This window comes from Bos indicus x Bos taurus, chromosome 4, assembly GCF_003369695.1.
Source record: "Bos indicus x Bos taurus breed Angus x Brahman F1 hybrid chromosome 4, Bos_hybrid_MaternalHap_v2.0, whole genome shotgun sequence".
Taxonomy (NCBI): Eukaryota; Metazoa; Chordata; class Mammalia; order Artiodactyla; family Bovidae; genus Bos; species Bos indicus x Bos taurus.
Window position 1 is genome coordinate 53,203,383 of NC_040079.1, and position 18,782 is coordinate 53,222,164.

Genomic DNA, 18,782 nt, shown 5'->3' on the forward strand with positions numbered 1-18,782 from the left:
TGCCTTTCAACTCTTACTCTCACCAAGGTGGAGCCTCCTCTCTGTGCAGAAACTTGCAAAGAAGACTCTTGGCTGAATTCTACCTGACAGGTAGCCCCTCTCTCAGCCAAACAGGGCTTGTGATGCATGGGGTGGTGAAGCAGGTTTTACAGAGATGGGAACCACTGCCCAAGACTTTCACACACTCTAAAGTTGTATCTTATCATCATCATCATTATTATTGTGGTAAAATATACATAGCATAAAATTTACTCTTTTAACCATGTTAAAGTATAACATTCAGTGGCATTAAGTACATTCATAATTGTACAATCATTACAACTATTTGGTTCCAGAACAGTTTTATCCCCTAGATGGAAACCCTGGTCACATAAGCAGTTATTTCCTGTTCACCCCTCTCATCAAACCCTGGAAATCACTTCTTTCTGTCTCCATGGGTTTGCCTATTCTGGATATTTCACATAAATGGAATTAAACAGTATGTGGTCTTTTGTTGTTGAGGTCCTTTAATGGACCAGAACTTGGTGGTCCAGAGTCGACGATAAGAAAGTAAAGGAGAGAAAGAAGCTGATATTCCTTGGTTTACACAGAAAGCCAATAAAGCCCCTGCACAGGGCTTGCTCTGTTCACGGAGGCCTCAGGCGCCCTCTCGATGGGGTGAAGGCACAGAGCACCTTCTCGAGAGGGTCTTAGAAGCCCGGGCAGGAAAGTGAACTCAGAGAGCCTCTGCACTCCAGGGGATCAGCCTGAGAAAGAGAGACAGAGACACGGGAACCAGAGCTCTGATGGAGCAAAGGTGTTTTAATCAACATGGTGTGGGCATATATACTGTCTTACAAAGTAGTTATTCTCAGCAAAGATAAAGATTAAAATTCCAGACTTACAAAACATAGGCAATCCATATTAAAGAGAGAGATTTTTAAACAATCACTTTTACCGTATGGTTCACAAGAAGGAAGAGGGTACTTATCACCATATAGAAACGCTAATGAAGCAAATGCCTGGATTCCTCAGTCCTGGGAGAGGCTTGCCTCTCCTCTTAATTCCTGAATATTCAGGAATTAATAAGCAGCAGAGAATTCCTGACAGAACCAAAACAGCACACAGGAAGCCTCCTGTTAAATGCTTCCTGACATTTTGTATCTGCTTTTTTCCCTTAGCCTAATATTTTCAAGGCTCATTTATATTGTAGTATCTATCAGTATTTCATTTCTTTTCACTGTCAAATAATATTCCATTATATGGATATATGGCATTTTGGTAACTGTTCATCTGTTGATGGATATTTGGGTTGTTTACAGTCTGTGGCTATTGTGGATCGTGCTGCTATGAACATTCAGGTCCAAGTTTTATTTGAACTCCTGTGTTCCACTCTTTTCAGTATATGCCTAGAACTGGAATTTCTTGATCATATGGTAATTCCATGTTTAACTTTTTGAGGAAACATCAAACTGTTTTCCACAACACCTGCACCATTTTACATTCCTACCACCAATGTATGAGGGTTCCAACTTCTCCACATCTTGCTGTTTTACTTTTTTACAAATTATGGTATCGGGTGTGAAGTAGTTTTTCATTGTGCTCCAAAGGTTTTATCTTTAAACATTTATGATTCTTAAAACTATACTTTTAATTATTTACCCAAAGGAAATAAAAACATTTATCTACAAAAGACTTATAAACATTCAAAGCCAACTTATTTGTAACATTCTAAAACTGGAATTGACCCAAATGTCCACCAACAGGTGAATGGATAAACAAATACTGGCATATCCATAGTACAGTGAAATACTAACCAGCGATAAATAGGAACAAATTACACACAGATGAAGGTCAAATACATTATGCTGAGCAAAGAAAAAAGTCAGACACAAAAGAATACATCATGTATGTTCAATATACAAAGCTCTAGAAAAGAAAGACAAAACTAATCAATATTAATAGTTCTGTGGTTTCCTGGGACTGGGGATAGGGACTGGCTGCAAAGGGGGCCTAAGGGAACTTTTTCAGGTATTTGAAATAGTCTATAGGCAATGGCTATCCACTCCAGTACTCTTGCTTGGAAAATCCCATGGATGGAGGAGCCTGTTAGGCTGCAATCCATGGGGTTGCTAAGAGTCGGACACAACTGAGCGACTTCACTTTCACTTTTCACTTTCATGCATTGGAGAAGGAAATGGCAACCCACTCCAGTGTTCTTGCCTGGAGAATCCCAGGGACTAGGGAGCCTGGTGGGCTGCCATCTATGGGGTTGCACAGAGTTGGACACGACTGAAGTGACTTAGCATTAGCATATGTTGATAAGTGTAGTGGTTACATCAGGGTACATATTTGTTGGCTTTTACAATGAGTGTATTTTAGCATATATAAATTACTTCTCAGTAAAGTTGATATTAAACGTTTTAAAATATATAGACTCCCAAATAAACAGTTCAAGACTCCAGCCCTCATTGGTTCATTTCTTTCATAACTGAACAAATACATGCCTACTATGTTCTACTCTCGGTGCTGTGAACTAAGGATACAGTGGGAACTGAGATAGTTCCTGAGGTCACAGATACCATGGTCTGGTCTGGGAGACAGATGTTAATCAAATCATTGAATCAATAATGGCATCATTATATCTGCATAAATGATGCAATAGAAAGTTACATGGGATTATGAGTTCTTACCGTGGAAGTTGACCTTGTCAAGTTCCAGATAGGTAATGGCTGAGTTTAGATGAGATCTGAAAAATGAGAAGTTCATTTGGGGAATGTTTTCTTCAAAGATGGAAAAGCATGTGCAAAGGGCTTGTGACAATAAAGAACATTACCGGTTCAAGGATCTGAAAGCAGGCTAACATGACTGGAGTAAAGAGATGGAGGCAGAGGGCTGAGCAAATTGTGTTGGAGAGTGTGAGTGCCTTCAGATAAAGCTCAGGATCTCTGTTATCATCAGTGCTGTGCTTAGGTGCTCCGTTATCATCAGAGCAAAGCAAAATCACTAAATTATAGATAACAGGAAGATCAGCTTCGAGTTTCAAGACCATCTCCGGCCACTATGAAGACTGGTTTGGCAGGGAGAAGCAGGATGTTGAAGAACAACCAGCTAAGAGGCTACTGTGGAAGTCCTGGAGAGAGGCAGTAGGCTCTGATATCAGGTGGAATTGGTGCAGAAGGGTAGAACCAGATGGGGCCAAGAGCTGAGATTCAGCAAGGGGATGTACTACAAGGGAAAGTGAATTAATGAGTTGCCAGGTGGCTGGGCTGGATGGATGGGGAGATGGGCAAAACCAAGAATGGGTCAGGTTTAGTAGGAAAACCATGCATTCAATTTCAGACATGGAATTTGAGGCTCCTGGTCCACCAAGCTCTTTCAGACTTTCTCTTTTCTGAAATGGTTTCCTTTCCCTGGTTTCTGATGGGACACTCCAGTTCATTCATGGAAGCCCGGCTCAGGTATTACTATCTCCCTTTCCCTCCCATCAGGCAGTATTCATCATTTCTTCTGTATTACCTCTATCCAGGGAACTATAAAAGTCAATTTACGAGCTTATATCCTCTACTAAGCTGTTAGCTCCCTGGAGGAAGAGCTGTGAATCCATTTTAGCACCCCCAGAAACAGTACATTATCACCATCTAATAGCTGCTGTATAAATACTTGACGAAATGATGTGGATATAGGTACAAAACATTTACAATTTATATAATGCTGTTCTCCTAAAGAGCTCAGTAAGTCATGGCAGACATAAATATAAGTTTACAAGTAGAAGGTGTGAAAGGTGAGTTATTGCAGGCATTTGGTGAGCAGGAAAAGAGATGTCTGTCCTTTACCAGGCCATAGTATCAGTTAGCGGAGAAGGCAATGGCACCCCACTCCAGTACTCTTGCCTGGAAAATCCCATGGACGGAAGAGCCTGGTAGGCTGCAGTCCATGAGGTTGTTAAGAGTCGGACATGACTGAGCGACTTCACTTTCACTTTTCACTTTCATGCATTGGAGAAGGAAATGGCAACCCACTCCAGTGTTCTTGCCTGGAGAATCCCAGGGACGAGGGAGCCTGGTGGGCTGCCGTCTATGGGGTCACACAGAGCCGGACATGACTGAAGCAACTTAGCAGCAGCAGCAGTATCAGTTAGAAATACATTTGGCCACAAGGAATAGAAAACTTAGCCCCAGGGACTGTTTTTCTCACATAATAAAATACTCAGAGATGGGCTGTTGCTGGATTTCATTTGAATGCCCAGCAGTACCATACACACTGACCCTATTTTCCACTCTGTCATCCTGTGACATCCTGATTCTATTGGCTTTTTTGGTCTCATCTTCATTCTCTTGATTACAACATGCCCATGTTGTATTCTAGTTGCAGCATCACTAGCCATCTCATTTGCATTCAAGGCTTTGGGAACATGGGGGACAGAAGGTCAGAGTCAGCAAAAGATTTCTCAACGACCCCCAATCAACACCCTCTTTCAACTCATTTGCCAGAACTTGGTCAATGACTTCCTTAGCTGCAAGAAAGACTGCAAAGTCAGGAATGGGACTGCCCCAGTAGTCTTGGACCACAATCATAATCCTCAGTAATGTTAATTTCTGGAAAGGGAGAGTGGTTTGGCTACTGGGCAGGTGACTCACTTCAAAGATATTGCATTTTTTACAGATTTATGGTTTGGCAACCTTGCATTATCAGATGATGCTTAGCAATTCTTTTGCAATAACATTTTTTTAAAGTAAGCTGTGTGCTTGTTTAGATATAATGCTATTGCATACTTAATAAAGTACAGTACAGTGTAAATATAATTTTTATATGTTGGAAACCAAACGTTCATGTGATTCATTTTATTGCAATACTGGCTTTACTGCAGTGGTCGTGAACTGAACTTGCAACATCTCTGAGGTATGCCTGCTTCATCCACCTGGCATAGCTAGTGCTGTCCTATAGTTATGTACTGTAGTTATGACTGTACTTATGGTGGAACAGGGGGAAATGGATCTTTCTCTAATGTCCATTAAAACAAGACACCAATGGCACAGTCACTTTACATGGATGGGAAACAGTGGGTACCTGAAGCTTTCAGCCCAAATGTCCCCACTTTCCAAATATTTTTCTCACTCACAATTTCCCCACCCTTTCCAATACTTTTCTAATAATTATTTGATCCAAGCCATACCTATCCTTTAAGATAACAGCCTTTACATTTGACTAGCTACTACCTGGACCACTCAGCAGAAGACCTCATAGGAACTCTGGGCTCATGGAAATGTCTTCTTGCCTATTTATTATGGTTCTAAAGCAGGAAAGATAGGAGTCACACAAGACAAACAGGTGGGAAGCAAGTACCTATTGGCTTCCACTCACTACATCTTCTTCACCTAAATCAACACAGGAAAGTTGTTCTTGACAACACAGGGAAGGCATGAGAAGTGAATTATTTATCCTTGCTCTAAACATAAGCCTACACATTGTCAGCCTGTAAACACTAGTAATTAAGAAACCAGTTAGGGACTGCTTGGGGAACATACTTTGACAGCAGCTGCTACAGAATCTGAACCTGTAGACAAGCTGCCATCCCTGTGTGAGATCCTCCTCCCTCCCAGCACTAACTGCTGTCTCACCTGTGTTCCCATGCACCTGATCCAAGTGTTGACACAGCGCTGAGTACAGGTCTCTCCTCCACTCCAGACTAGCAGCTCCTTTCTGCCTCCTTCAGCAGCACATCCAAGGAACGAGCAGAGTGCCTGGTTCATAGATGTTTAGAGGCAGCGCAGTGAATGGTCCATGAGTCTCTCAGTTCCTCCACTAGCAGAAAAGCGCAGGATGTGGGAGACTTTAAGTGCTCACCAACCAATCAAGCATCCCGCCTCAGATACAAACTTTCTGTGTCTTCCCAGGGGCCTGAAGTCAAGTGTTACAAGGGTTTTACTTGTCATCCCAAGTTCTTTCGGCTCCTCAAACACTTCACTTTGCAAACATAGTCGGCTCCACTTGGGTCAATCTACCTCCCCAGGTCACTACAACCGGCCACTTCATGATCATCCTTCAATTCTCTTAGCCATCGGCATCTCGAGGAGACTTCCCCTGACCCCCCAGGTCTGGATCAGGGACCCCTCTGAGACCACTCCCTCTAGGTTCTGCAGTATATCTGTCCATTAGTTGTTTCCCTTTCTAGACCGTGAACTCCGGGAACAAGATGATCTTGTTCTCTCTTTTGTCCCCACTGCTTATGACGCCGCCTGGACCACAGGAGAGGTTCAAAATATTTTGGAATAAACTGATAAAGGAGTGGAATGTCCGCAGTCTGGCGGTACTGGGCCGGGTGTCGCTCGTATCTGAGAACTCCAGCCTTGGGGCCCACTCTCTCCCCAGCTTAGACTTGGAACTCCTTCAGGGAGAGGCGCGCCCGGTGGCTGGGACCCGCCTCCCGGGTTCCAGAGCGACCCCGCCTGCCCGGGCCGCGTCCCTGCGCGCTGGGCGGCGGCGACTTCAGGGCAGGAGCCGGCGGAGCAGGTGGGGGCGGCGGCCCCGCCTCCGCGTCCCGGCAGCCCCAGAGCTGGCGGCCGGGAGGGAGCGACGCTCACCGAGCTCAGCACCCGGTGCAGCACGGCCGCAGCGGCGCCGCCTGAAGCACGGGTGCTGTGGGACGGAGCCTGGAGCCTAGAGGCGGCGGCGGCGGCGGCGGGGAAGCCGGCCAGAGACGAGTCCTGTCCTGTCCTCCGCACGGCTGGCGGCAGGTAGCGGCTTCCGCGCGCGTGCCGGGGTCGGCGCCGGAGGGAAAGGGGATAAGCTGTAGCGGCGGGCGCTCGGGCCCGTCCCGGGGCGGAGTGAATCCCCGGCGGGGCCAGGGGTGCTGCGCGCATGCTCGTGTCCGGGGCTCCCCGCCGCGGCGCGGCGCTGCCCTGGAGCCCCTTGCTCGCTGCCCGCCGCGCGGTGACTCCCGGGCCGGGCTGTAACGGGACCGCGGAGGGAAGGAGGTCACCCCGGGGTTGTCTGGTTGTCTTCCCCCGACCCGACTCTCCAGGGAGCGGCCCCAGGCTCCAAGGCCGCCCCGGCCTTGTCGCCAAGGTCTCCCTTCCCCGCTTCACCCCCGGAACAAAAGGCTGGGGTCTCGCTGGGGAAGGGGTTTTCGCGGGATGAGCCGGGATGAGTAAAGAACAACTAGGAAATTGCCGAACTGAAGGTAGCTTGGGGGATATATTGATAGAAGCCCCGGATGAGGAAATCAATCTCGGAGATAGGGAAGTGACTCGCGCAAGGTCACTCAGCTCGTGGTGACTCCTTTAGTCTCTGGACTCCCTTCCCAGTGCTCATCTCCAAGCCAAGTCAGTAGTGTGTGCTCAGCGATTTAGGTTTGTCCACACATGGGTTTTAAAATCTCCTTTGGAGGAACCAGGGAGAAGGTGGCAGAGTCTATTGCACCCTCCCTCAATACACACCGGAGGCGAGAAGGAGCGGGGATGGGGGAGCAGGGCTGGAGAAGAGGCCACTCCGGATCTCCGGGTGGGGGCTGGCGCACGGGGAGCCCAGCCCTGTCCCCGTGAGCAGCGGGCACAGGCTCTCAGGAACAGAGCCTTCTGAGCATGGCTTGCCAGCCGCGGGGGTGTGCCTGCGACGGGAGCGGGGGCCGCGTGGGGCCCCAGTGCGCTCTGCTCCCTGGAAAGAAGTTCTGTAGGGAGAGGCTGGGGGAGCCGTCCTGATGCTTTGGGATGCGCGGATAGCATCCCCATCCCCGAAGCTTGGAGTGCTTTGTAATGGGCTCTACTTGGAAAGAAAGTTACTCTGTAGCGGGAAGATGGGCTGTCACTTCGCCTCTCTGAGCTTGGGGGTCACTGGCTGCAAAATGAGGGCTTTGTTTTGCATGATCTGTGTGATTTAGAAAGTTTGTGCCTCTCTCCTCCTTTCCATAATCTTTTATCTCTTTAGAGGGAAGATTGGTCGTGCATTTGTTGTGGTCAGCAATAGTCATTATCGCAGGGACTCCAGCCTTCCCTGGAAAAAACCTTTTTTTTTTTTTTTTTTTTTAACTTTAGTAAAGCTATCCATGGGGATAAAGCATAAATGAGGGGCAGCCTTTGGGCCTGATAATGGCCTAGACAGAAAGGGATGGAGGGTTCAGAGGTGCTGGAAATGCTCCCCACCTTGACCTAAGTAGTGATAACACAGGGGCACACATTTAGATATTTGTAAAATTATTTCTGTGAGTTTTATGCACTTGACTTATGAAAAGTGAAAGTCACACAGTCGTGTTGGACTCTGAGACCCCATGGACTGCAGCCCGCCAGGCTCCTCTGTCCGTGGAATTCTCCAGGCAAGAATACTGGAGTGGGCTGCCATGCCCTTCTTCAGGGGATCTTCCCAAGCCAGGGATTGAACCTGGGTCTCCTACATTGCAAGCAGATTCTTTACGGTCTGAGCCACCAGGGAAGCTCTTGACTTACACACTTGATTTATGTTTTACCTCAATAAAAAATAAATAAAAATTTAATGCTAAAAATCCACTCACTGTGGTAGCACACAGACTGGGGTAGTTTTCCACCTGCTGCATTTTAGAGATACATTTAAAAACGACAAAAACTAAATCAGAAAAATTAATGAATAATAATAATAATAAAAGGGACAGGGAGCAAAGAAAGTTTAGCCATAATGGGAAATGAAATACAGACTGCAGAGTGCCTCACCAAATGCCTTTACATGAACGACCTCATATGACTCACAGTTCTTTAAGGGCAATATTGTTATTGTGCCTTTTTTATAGAGGAGAAAATAAAAGGTCACAGAGGTTAAATACCTTACTCAGGGGAGTGGAGGGTCGAGAACCTGGGTACACAGGTCTCGAATTCTATACATGCAACCACAGATAGGCAATTTTCAGGCACTTGAATCAGGGCAGAGCTATCAGGGTGACAGAGACTTGAAGGCTGGCTTCCCGCCGGGCCCCCTTTTGGTTCCTTTCCAGGAGTTGCTGTTGTTTCATATAATTGTGAGTGTGAGATCATGTCACCAACTGAAGCTAGCCAGCAGCAGACGGGATGGAGGAAGTGTGTGTGTATCTAAGAACATACAGTTTTAGGAACAGGAGAAAGCCAGCTGGGCTAGCCTGGCAACACTGTTTTCAGGATTTATTGTTCAAAAATCATAAAGTACAGGTTGTGATTTTGAAAGTCAGTTAAATATACACAAAGAATAAACAATACAACCTAGAAAAGATCTGAAAACCAAAACATAATTCGCTCTAGAAAAAAACATGTAGGATTTTCACTAGAGAAGAACAGTCAACTTCCTTACAGTCTAGAATTTATAAATATATGTTTATTAATGCTAAAGTTTTTTTAAAAAAAAAACCCACAAAAATAACTCAGCAGAAGGACGGAAATTTGTTTTCCAGCAAACATGTTATAAACATACTTACACTTAGTGCGGAAATATTTGAAACTTGAGGGTACAGGAACATTTTATCTAGAGAATGATCTTGAGAAACGTGTCCTCAGATGTGTTCTTCTAGTGATTTTACTTCTGCCTAAAATGCAGAACCCAGAGGAGTAGAATCGTGTTCGTCTTACCAGCTAATACCACATTGCAGTGTTGAATGTGTCTTGCTTTTGAAACTGGAAAGTTTTGGTTTGGAGAAGCTGGATTAAGTCGGGCAGCTAAAGAGGTATCTGGATGAATCTGCTTTGCCGAGTGCCATCCAGCGTGATTATGCATCACGAAGTTATCTTTAGGCGAGTTTTGCCATGTCACAGTTAGTGTTCCTGCCATCTGGCTGTGGGAATATTTAGAAGGGAATCGTAGTGTTTGACTGACTCTGCTGAGAGCATGGCAAAACAGACTTTGAGAGGGAACTATTAAATATGAGTTAGGGTTGGTGAGAAAGTGATTAATTGCTTCTTATTTAGCCATAGCACAAAACCGAAGAGACAGACGATTCTCAGCTGATGCCGAGCAGGTGCAGCACATATGTTTTCTCACTGACTTCAGCCAAGAGTGCACTTGAAACTTCCCCTTTGCAATTCTAGTTGGGTCTTTCCTTAGACCTGCCCAAACGGAACCCGATCCATTTTGCAGCAGGGGAAACGTGTGGTGAACTGCCTTGCTGAAGTGCCAAAGAGATAAGTGATGCAGAGCAAATATGGCAAAAATGCTAGGGGAGCATTATGTGGGCCAGACACCGTGCAAGATTTTCAAGTGCATCTTGAAGGAATATTCATCCTGTGTGGGCGATGTACTTCAGCGAGACACTGAATGTGAGATGGCAGCATGCAGAAAGGAAGTGCCAGGCCTGTCTATGGACTGTAAGCCTTTCGGTGCTGGGGAGTAGCTAGGAGGGGGCAGTAGAGAGCTTGTGAGAACTTGTGTCCAAATGAGTGCAGGTGTGTGTCAGGGCAAGATACCCAGGCTGCCATCCACTATGCCTTAAGAGCCAAAGGCTGCCTTGTACTGGAGGCTTTTGTGCCTGGCTAGGCTAAGAGCTTTCTACATATGAAATCAATCCAATGGCCCTGTAAGGGAGCTGATTCTTTCTAGTCCCATTATCAGGCTTCCCAGGGGTAAAGACTCCACCTGCCAATGCAGGAAATTAAGGAAACGTAGGAGACACCAGTTCAATCCCTGAGTCAGGACGATCCCCTGAAGGAGGAAATGGAAACCCACTCCAGTATTCTTGCCTGGAAAATCCCATGGACAGAGAAGCCTGGTGAGCTACAATCTATGGGGTCACAAAGAGTTGGACACAACTGAGCAACTGAGCTCTCATGCACTCCCATTATCAGATGGACACAGGGGCCAAGAGCTAAACCACTCTGGGAATGATCATGCCATGCCCTGCTCTGGTTCTATCAGCCAACTCATAAGTCCAAGATGCCCTTTACCTGTCTGACTCTCCTTTATTGCACCTGCACTCCTGGAGGGCAGGAACTATGTCTGCTTCATCTCTTCTCAGCACCTGCATCATTGGTGGCAGGTGATGAATGAGTGAGTGAATGAATGGGTATATTCATATTTAAAGACCAAAAGCCAATTTTGATTAGCTGTCCTTTTGATTTTTAATGCCTCATTTCTCTCTGTAAATATGGATCATCAGGCATGAGTATACAATTGACATCTCCCTAAAGCTGAAGGATGTTAAGCTCAGCCTGTAAGATCAGAATGCCTCTGCTTCTTTTAGAAATTAAATATTATTATTTCTTCTTTTGTAAAATGCTTGTAATTCAAAATATCTGGGTTTGAATCTTGCATTCATCACTTGGTTATATGACATTACTTCACCTGTCTGTGTCTCAGTTTTTTCATCTGTAAAGTGGACCTAGTAATAATACTACTTATCTCCTATTTAGGGTAAATAACCTAAGTTAAGCCTAAGACAGTGCTTGGTTCATAGCAACGGTCAATAAATTAGCTATTATTATTATTATCATTATCATCTGATGTTTTAAAAAATTTTTGCCTGAAATGCTCTTCGTTCCATAAAGCATTAGAGGAGTTAACAACAAAAGATTAATAGATAATGAAACAGCGGTAAAGAGAACACACAGATTAAAAAGCAACATAAAATTAGAAGGGGGCTTCCCTGGTGGCTCAGTGGTAAAGAATCCACCCGAGAATGCAGGAGATATAGGTTCGATCCCTGATCCGGGAAGATTCCACATGCCATAGAGCAACTAATTCCATGTGCCACAACTACTGAGCCTGTGCTCTGGAGCCCAGAAGCCACAACTACTGAGCCCACGGGCCCTAGGGCTCATGGAGAAGCCACTGCAATGAGAAGTCCCTGCACTGAGACTAGAAAAAAGCCCACACAACAAGGAAGACCCAGCACAGCCAAAACTAAATAAATAAAATTATTTTGAAAAAGATAAAATTAGAGGTAGTTTAGTGAACAAGATTATGTTATAAGGTGCAGGTAATTTCTAGAGATGAGTTTAAGGTTTGGTGTAGTTTCTGGAGATGGAATTAAAAATTTGTCAGAGCTTCCCAGTAGCCAAAACAAAGAGGGAAACACAAATAGTTACCTGATCCACAGTGACCATGAGATAAAAAGAGATCAGTTACACAGCTTTTCCTGGTCCTGGAACTTGGGATGGCTTTCTCCTGGCGAGTCCTCAAAGCAGTCTCTGTTGCCATAGAGACCTAAGTCTTCAACATGGTTCAGACCATGAAGACAATGGAAATTTTGTGGTGGAAGGTAATAATAAGTGTTTCCTAGAATGTTACTGACTGCAGTTCTGGAGACATACTCCCAGAGCACAACCCTATAGAAGCTCTTCTGTGAAGGGCCAGAGTACAGTGGTTGGGGGATATACTGTTTCCTTAGCTGTGCTTACTGAGTTCCTGGGAGAGTAGAAAGATTCTTTCTTCCAAACATTATAGTTCTTGTGAGAATCAGGTGAACAGTCCTATCTTTAAGACCATTGGTTCTGATAGAAGCTATATAAATGAGCCAGATCAGTTTACTTTATCCAGAAAACAGTCCAAAGGTGTCATCATACATGTATACTCATTAATAGATGTGTTCATGAATTTTCTTAATACTAGTAATCCCATAATCTCCCTTTAGCTACTGTTAGAAAAATAAATATCCAGTATTCTGTACTATCTTTTAGGCCCCATAAGACACTTAGTACCTCTTGGTAGTAAGAATAAGTGATATTTGATTTTTAAACTTTTTTATTAGTACTTGAAATAATGGACATGTCTTTTTAGTCTCATGTTTTATATATATGTAATGTATATATTAATGTATATATTAACCCAAGTATGATTTTATTAGGATTACATTCAGCTGCCAAGACGAACAAAACAAAAAACAATGCACACATGAGAATCTGGCTTAAACAGATACAAGTGTGTCGTGTAGAAATAGACTCCCAAGAAATGCAGTCCAGGGCTGATCAGTTCAGTTCAGTTAGTTGCTCAGTCGTATCTGACTCTTTGCCACCCCATGGACTGCAGCACGCCAGGCCTCCCTGTCCATCACCAACTCCCAGAGTTTACTCAAACTCATGTCCATCGAGCCAGTGATGCCATCCAACCATCTCATCCTCTGTCATCCCATTCTCCTCCCACTTTCAATCTTTCCCAGCATCAGGGTCTTTACCAGTGAGTCAGTTCTTCGCATCAGGTGATCAAAGTGTTGGAATTTCAGCTTCTGCATCAGTCCTTCCAATGAATATTCAGGACTGATTTTCTTTAGGATGGACTGGTTGGATCTCCTTGCAGTCCAAGGGACTCTCAAGAGTCTTCTCCAACACCACAGTTCAAAAGCATCAGTTCTTTGGTGCTCAGCTTTCTTTATAGTCCCTCTCTCACATCCATACATGACTACTGGGAAAACCATAGCTTTGACAAGATGGACCTTTGTTGGCAAAACAATGTCTCTGCTTTTTAATATGCTGTCTAGGTTGGTCATACCTTTTCTTCAAAGGAGCAAGCATCTTTTAATTTCATGGCTGCAGTCTTGGCTGAAGATGGAGCTCAAGCAGTGCTATCAGAGAAGCAGCCTCTATCCATCTTCCTGCTTCACTGTCCTCACCATGTAAGACCTCATCTGAAATCTAGTTGCTTCATGGTCACAATATGGCTGCCATATCTCTAGGCTTACATCTTCAGGCAAGAAGAAAGTGTGTGTTGGTTGCTCAGTTGCGTCCAACTCTTTGCAGCCCATGGACTCTAGCCTGCCAGATTCCTCTGTCCTTGGAACTCTCCAGTCATGAATACTGTAGTTAGTGGGTGGCCATTTCCTTCTCCAGGGGAACTTCCCCACCCAGGTATTGAACCTGGGTCTCCTGTATTACAGGCAGATTCTCGGCCGTCTGAGCCACCAGGGAAGCCCCAGGCAAGAATAAAGGAAAGGTATAAATACCTAAAGAGTGAGGGCCCTTCTATTAGGGACGCTTGAGAAGACTCTACACATGGACATCACCAGATGGTCAACACCGAAATCAGATTGATTATATTCTTTGCAGCCAAAGATGGAGAAGCTCTATACAGTCAACAAAAACAAGACCAGGAGCTGACTGTGGCCCAGATCATGAACTCCTTATTGCCAGATTCAGACTGAAATTGAAGAAAGTAGGGAAAACCACTAGACCATTCAGGTATGACCTAAAGCAAATCCCTTATGATTATACAGTGGAAGTGAGAAATAGATTTAAGGGACTAGATCTGATAGATAGAGTACCTGATGAACTATGGATGGAGGTTCGTGACATTGTACAGGAGACAGGGATTAAGACCATCCCCGTGGAAAAGAAATGCAAAAAAGCAAAATGGCTGTCTGGGGAGGCCTTACAAATAGCTATGAAAAGAAGAGAAGCGAAAAGCAAAGGAGAAAAGGAAAGATATAAACATCTGAATGCAGAGTTCCAAAGAATAGCAAGAAGAGATAAGAAAGCCTTCCTCAGCGATCAATGCAAAGAACTAGAGGAAAACAACAGAATGGGAAAGACTAGAGACTCTTCAAGAAAATTAGAGATACCAAGGGAACATGTCATGCAAAGATGGGCTCGATAAAGGACAGAAATGGTATGGACCTAGCAGAAGCAGAAGATATTAAGAAGAGGTGGCAAGAATACACAGAAGAACTGTACAAAAAAGATCTTCATGACCCAAATAATCACGATGGTGTGATCACTGACCTAGAGCCAGACATCCTGGAATGTGAAGTCAAGTGGGCCTTAGAAAGTATCACTATGAACAAAGCTAGTGGAGGTGATGGAATTCCAGTTGAGCTCTTTCAAATCCTAAAAGATGATGCTGTGAAAGTGCTGCACTCAATATGCCAGCAAATTTGGAAAACTCAGCAGTGGCCACAGGACTGGAAAAGGTCAGTTTTCATTCCAATCCCAAAGAAAGGCAATGCCAAAGGATGCTCAAACTACTGCACAGTTGCACTCATCTCACACGCTAGTAAAGTAATGCTCAAAATTCTCCAAGCCAGGCTTCAGCAATACATGAACCGTGAACTTCAAGCTTGAACCAGTTGTTCAAGCTGGTTTTAGAAAAGGCAGAGGAACCAGAGACCAAATTGCAAACATCCGCTGGATCATCAAAAAAGCAAGAGAGTTCCAGAAAAACATCTATTTCTGCTTTATTGACTATGCCAGAGCCTTTACCTGTGTGGATCACAATAAACTGTGAAAAATTCTGCAAGAGATGGGAATACCAGACCACCTGACCTGCCTCTTGAGATATTTGTATGCAGGTCAGGAAGCAACAGTTAGAACTGGATATGGAACAACAGACTGGTTCCAAATAGGAAAAGGAGTACGTCAAGGATGTATATTGTCACCCTGCTTATTTAACTTATATGCAGAGTACATCATGAGAAACGCTGGGCTGGAAGAAGCACAAGCTGGAATCAAGATTGCTGGGAGAAATATCAATAACCTCAGATATGCAGATGACACCACCCTTATGGCAGAAAGTGAAGAGGAACTAAAAAGCCTCTCGATGAAGGTGAAAGAGGAGAGTGAAAAAGTTGGCTTAAAACTCAACATTCAGAAATCAAAGATCATGGCATCTGGTCCCATCACTTCATGGGAAATAGATGGGGAAACAGTGGAAACAGTGTCAGACTTTATTTTGTGGGGCTCCAAAATCACTGCAGATGGTAATTGCAGCCATGAAATTAAAAGATGCTTACTCCTTGGGAGAAAAGTTATGACCAACCTAGATAGCATATTGAAAAGCAGAGACATTACTTTGCCAACAAAGGTCCATCTAGTCAAGGCTATGATTTTTCCAGTGGTCATGTATGGATGTGAGAGTTGGACTGTGAAGAAAGCTGAGCGCCAAAGAATTGATGCTTTTGAACTGTGATGTTGGAGAAGACACTTGAGAGTGCCTTGGACTGCAAGGAGATCCAACCAGTCCATTCTGAAGGAGATCAGCCCTGGGATTTCTTTGGAAGGAATGATGCTAAAGCTGAAACTCCAGTACTTTGGCCACCTTATGCGAAGAGTTGACTCATTGGAAAAAACTCTGATGCTGGGAGGGATTGAGGGCAGGAGGAGAAGGGGACGACAGAGGATGAGATGGCTAGATGGCATCACTGACTTGATGGGTGTGTGTGTGAGTGAACTCCAGGAGTTGGTGATGGACAGGGAGGCCTGGCGTGCTGCGATTCATGGAGTCCCAAAGAGTTGGACACGACTGAGCGACTGAACTGAACTGAACTGCCTTTTTATTTAGAAAGTGATGGCCTCCCCAGATACTTCTGGCTACATCTCATTGGCCAGAATGGTGTCACAGTGCTGCTCTAAAATGTAAAATCTGAAATCAAATAGTTTCAGCTAGGTAAACTGCAACTGCTACCCCCCACCCTCCTCCAGCTAGGGAGGAGTTGCTCTAAAGAAGAAGAGGAAATGGTTATTGAGTAGGCAACTAAAATTATCAACCATTTGACATAACTTCCATTATTAGCCTGTCTAATTATGTTCTTGACTTAATTAGAAACTACAAAAGGTGACTCAGTAATTTAAAATGTTACACTTTTTTAGTTTTTCATGCAATTAACATTAGAGAATGAAACATACCCAGCTGCCTTATGTAGCTTCCTAAATCTCTGTTACCAGCCTTGCTTCTTTTCTAAATTGCAGATCCAAATTTCCATTTGCCAAAAGGACCTCATATGCTTCAAATTAAACTCAGTTCTCCCCACCTATGCACCACCCCCAACACCCACACATTTGTTCCTGCCTTCTTTAATTAATACTGGATTGTCTTGGCAAGGAGCTGTGGGGTTATCCTAGGCTCTTCCTTCTCCCCCCACCCATCCCAGATATCCAAATTTTTATCTTCCTTGGCTCTATCCCACTGCAGTTACTCTAATTCAAATAAATATCCATCCTTGCCTTGTGTGAATCCCCAGATTGATCTACCTACTTGCTACTTCTTCTCCCTATGATTCATTTTCCACAATGCCCCCTAGGGTGCTGTGTGTAAAACATGCTGCATCTAACATGTCTCCTTTTTTAAAAAGTTAAAAGAAAATAAACCTCAGACTCCTGAACAACCTAGCTCTGTGAGCACTGTGCTCGCTGGGACTGTTTGCTACTCACCCTGTACATGCCTACGTGGCAAAGCTTTGCTCATCCCCTCCCCACTCCCTTCAGTCACCAAAGACCTGTCTCAGAAGTTTCTTATGCTTTTCATGGTCCATAAGCCATGGAAGCAATTAATTATCTTTTCATTTATATTTCCAGAACACTTTGTATTTCTATTAATATGTTTTTGCCCTGGATTCTGTTTTGCCTGATATTAATCATGCTGCACGACTTAAAAAAAAAAAAAGCAGCCTTATTACAATATAATTCATATACCATAAAATTCAGTCTTCTAAAGTATTCAATTCAGTGGTTGTTAGAATATTCACACAGTCACACAACTAACACCATCATCTTAATTCCAGAACATTTTTATCATCCCCAAAAGAAACCCATTAGACGCCCCTTCCCATACCCTTCTCCTCAGCCCTGACAACTACTAATCTATTTTTTATTTTTTTTGGATTTACCCATTCTGAAATTTCATATGAATGGAATCATACAGTATATGATTGACTTCTTAGCATAATGTCTTTTGCGTTTATCCGTGCTATAGCATGTATCAGTACTTCATTCCTTTTTATTGCTAAATAATAGCACAGCCATACTACATTTGTTTATCCACTCATAAGTTGATTGATGGTTGGGCTGTTTCTACACTTTGACTATATTAAGCAATGCTATTATAAACTTTCATGTATAAGTTTTTGTGTAGGCAAATGTTTTCATTTCTCTTGGAGATACGTTGGAGTGCAGTTGCCGATCTTATGATAATTCTGTTTAATGTTGTGGGGAACTTACAAACACTTCCAAAGTGGCTGCTCCATTTTACATTTTCAGCAGCAAAGTATGAGGGTTCTGTACCAATTTTTAGTGTCTACTTGAGTATTGTTTCCATTGTTTAATTTTCAAAGTTTTAAACATCACTTTGTTTTAGCTGTGTTCCTTATAAAGGAGATACAGTTAATTTTTAAATCAATTTGAATATCTTTGTCCTTTAGTAGGAGAAGCTAATAATCTGTTTATAGTTATTATGATTACTGATATATTGGAATTTATTTTGTGCCTTTTATATACCCTTGGACTGCAAGAAGATCCAACCAGTCCATTCTAAAGGAGATCAGTCCTGGGTGTTCTTTGGAAGGAATGATGCTAAAGCTGAAACTCCAGTACTTTGGCTACCTCATGCGAAGAGTTGACTCATTGGAAAAGACTCTGATGCTGGGATGGATTGGGGGCAGGAGGAGAAGGGGACGACAGAGGATGAGATGGCTAGATGGTATCACCGACTTGATGGACGTGAGTTTGAGTGAACTCTGGGAGTTGGTGATGGAGGGAGGCCTGGCGTGCTGCAATTTATGGGGTGGCAAAGAGTCGGACACGACTGAGCAACTGATCTGATCTGATCTGATATACCATATGCTTTATTGTTACCTCTTTTTTCCCCTTTTTTCCTGCCTTTCTAGCGAAGTGCCTGGCACATAGTAGCTTTCAATACGTAAGTATTATAGGGCTTCCCAGGTGGCTCAGTGGTAAAGAATCTGCCTGCCAATGCAGGAGACCTGATTTGATCCCTGGGTTGGGAAGATCCCCTGGAGAAGGAAATGGCAACTCACTCCAGTATTCTTGCCTGGGAAATCCCATGGACAGAGAAGCCTGGTGGGCTACAGTCCACGGGGTCATAAAAGAGTTGCACCTGACTTAGCAACTAAACAGCATCTGCAAGTATTATGAGCTATCATTCCTGGATAGGAGCCA

At 43.9% G+C, this 18,782-nt stretch overlaps 1 protein-coding gene across 1 annotated transcript in view; it reads left to right on the plus strand.

Moving 5' to 3' along the window:
• Window positions 1–6,631: 6,631 nt before the first annotated feature.
• Window positions 6,632–18,782, plus strand: part of WIPF3 (WAS/WASL interacting protein family member 3) — an 85,344-nt gene continuing 73,193 nt past the window's right edge. The window contains exon 1 of the mRNA XM_027539426.1: window positions 6,632–6,716. The gene's annotated coding sequence lies outside the window, so the exon portion shown is untranslated. The remainder of the gene's footprint in view (window positions 6,717–18,782) is intronic.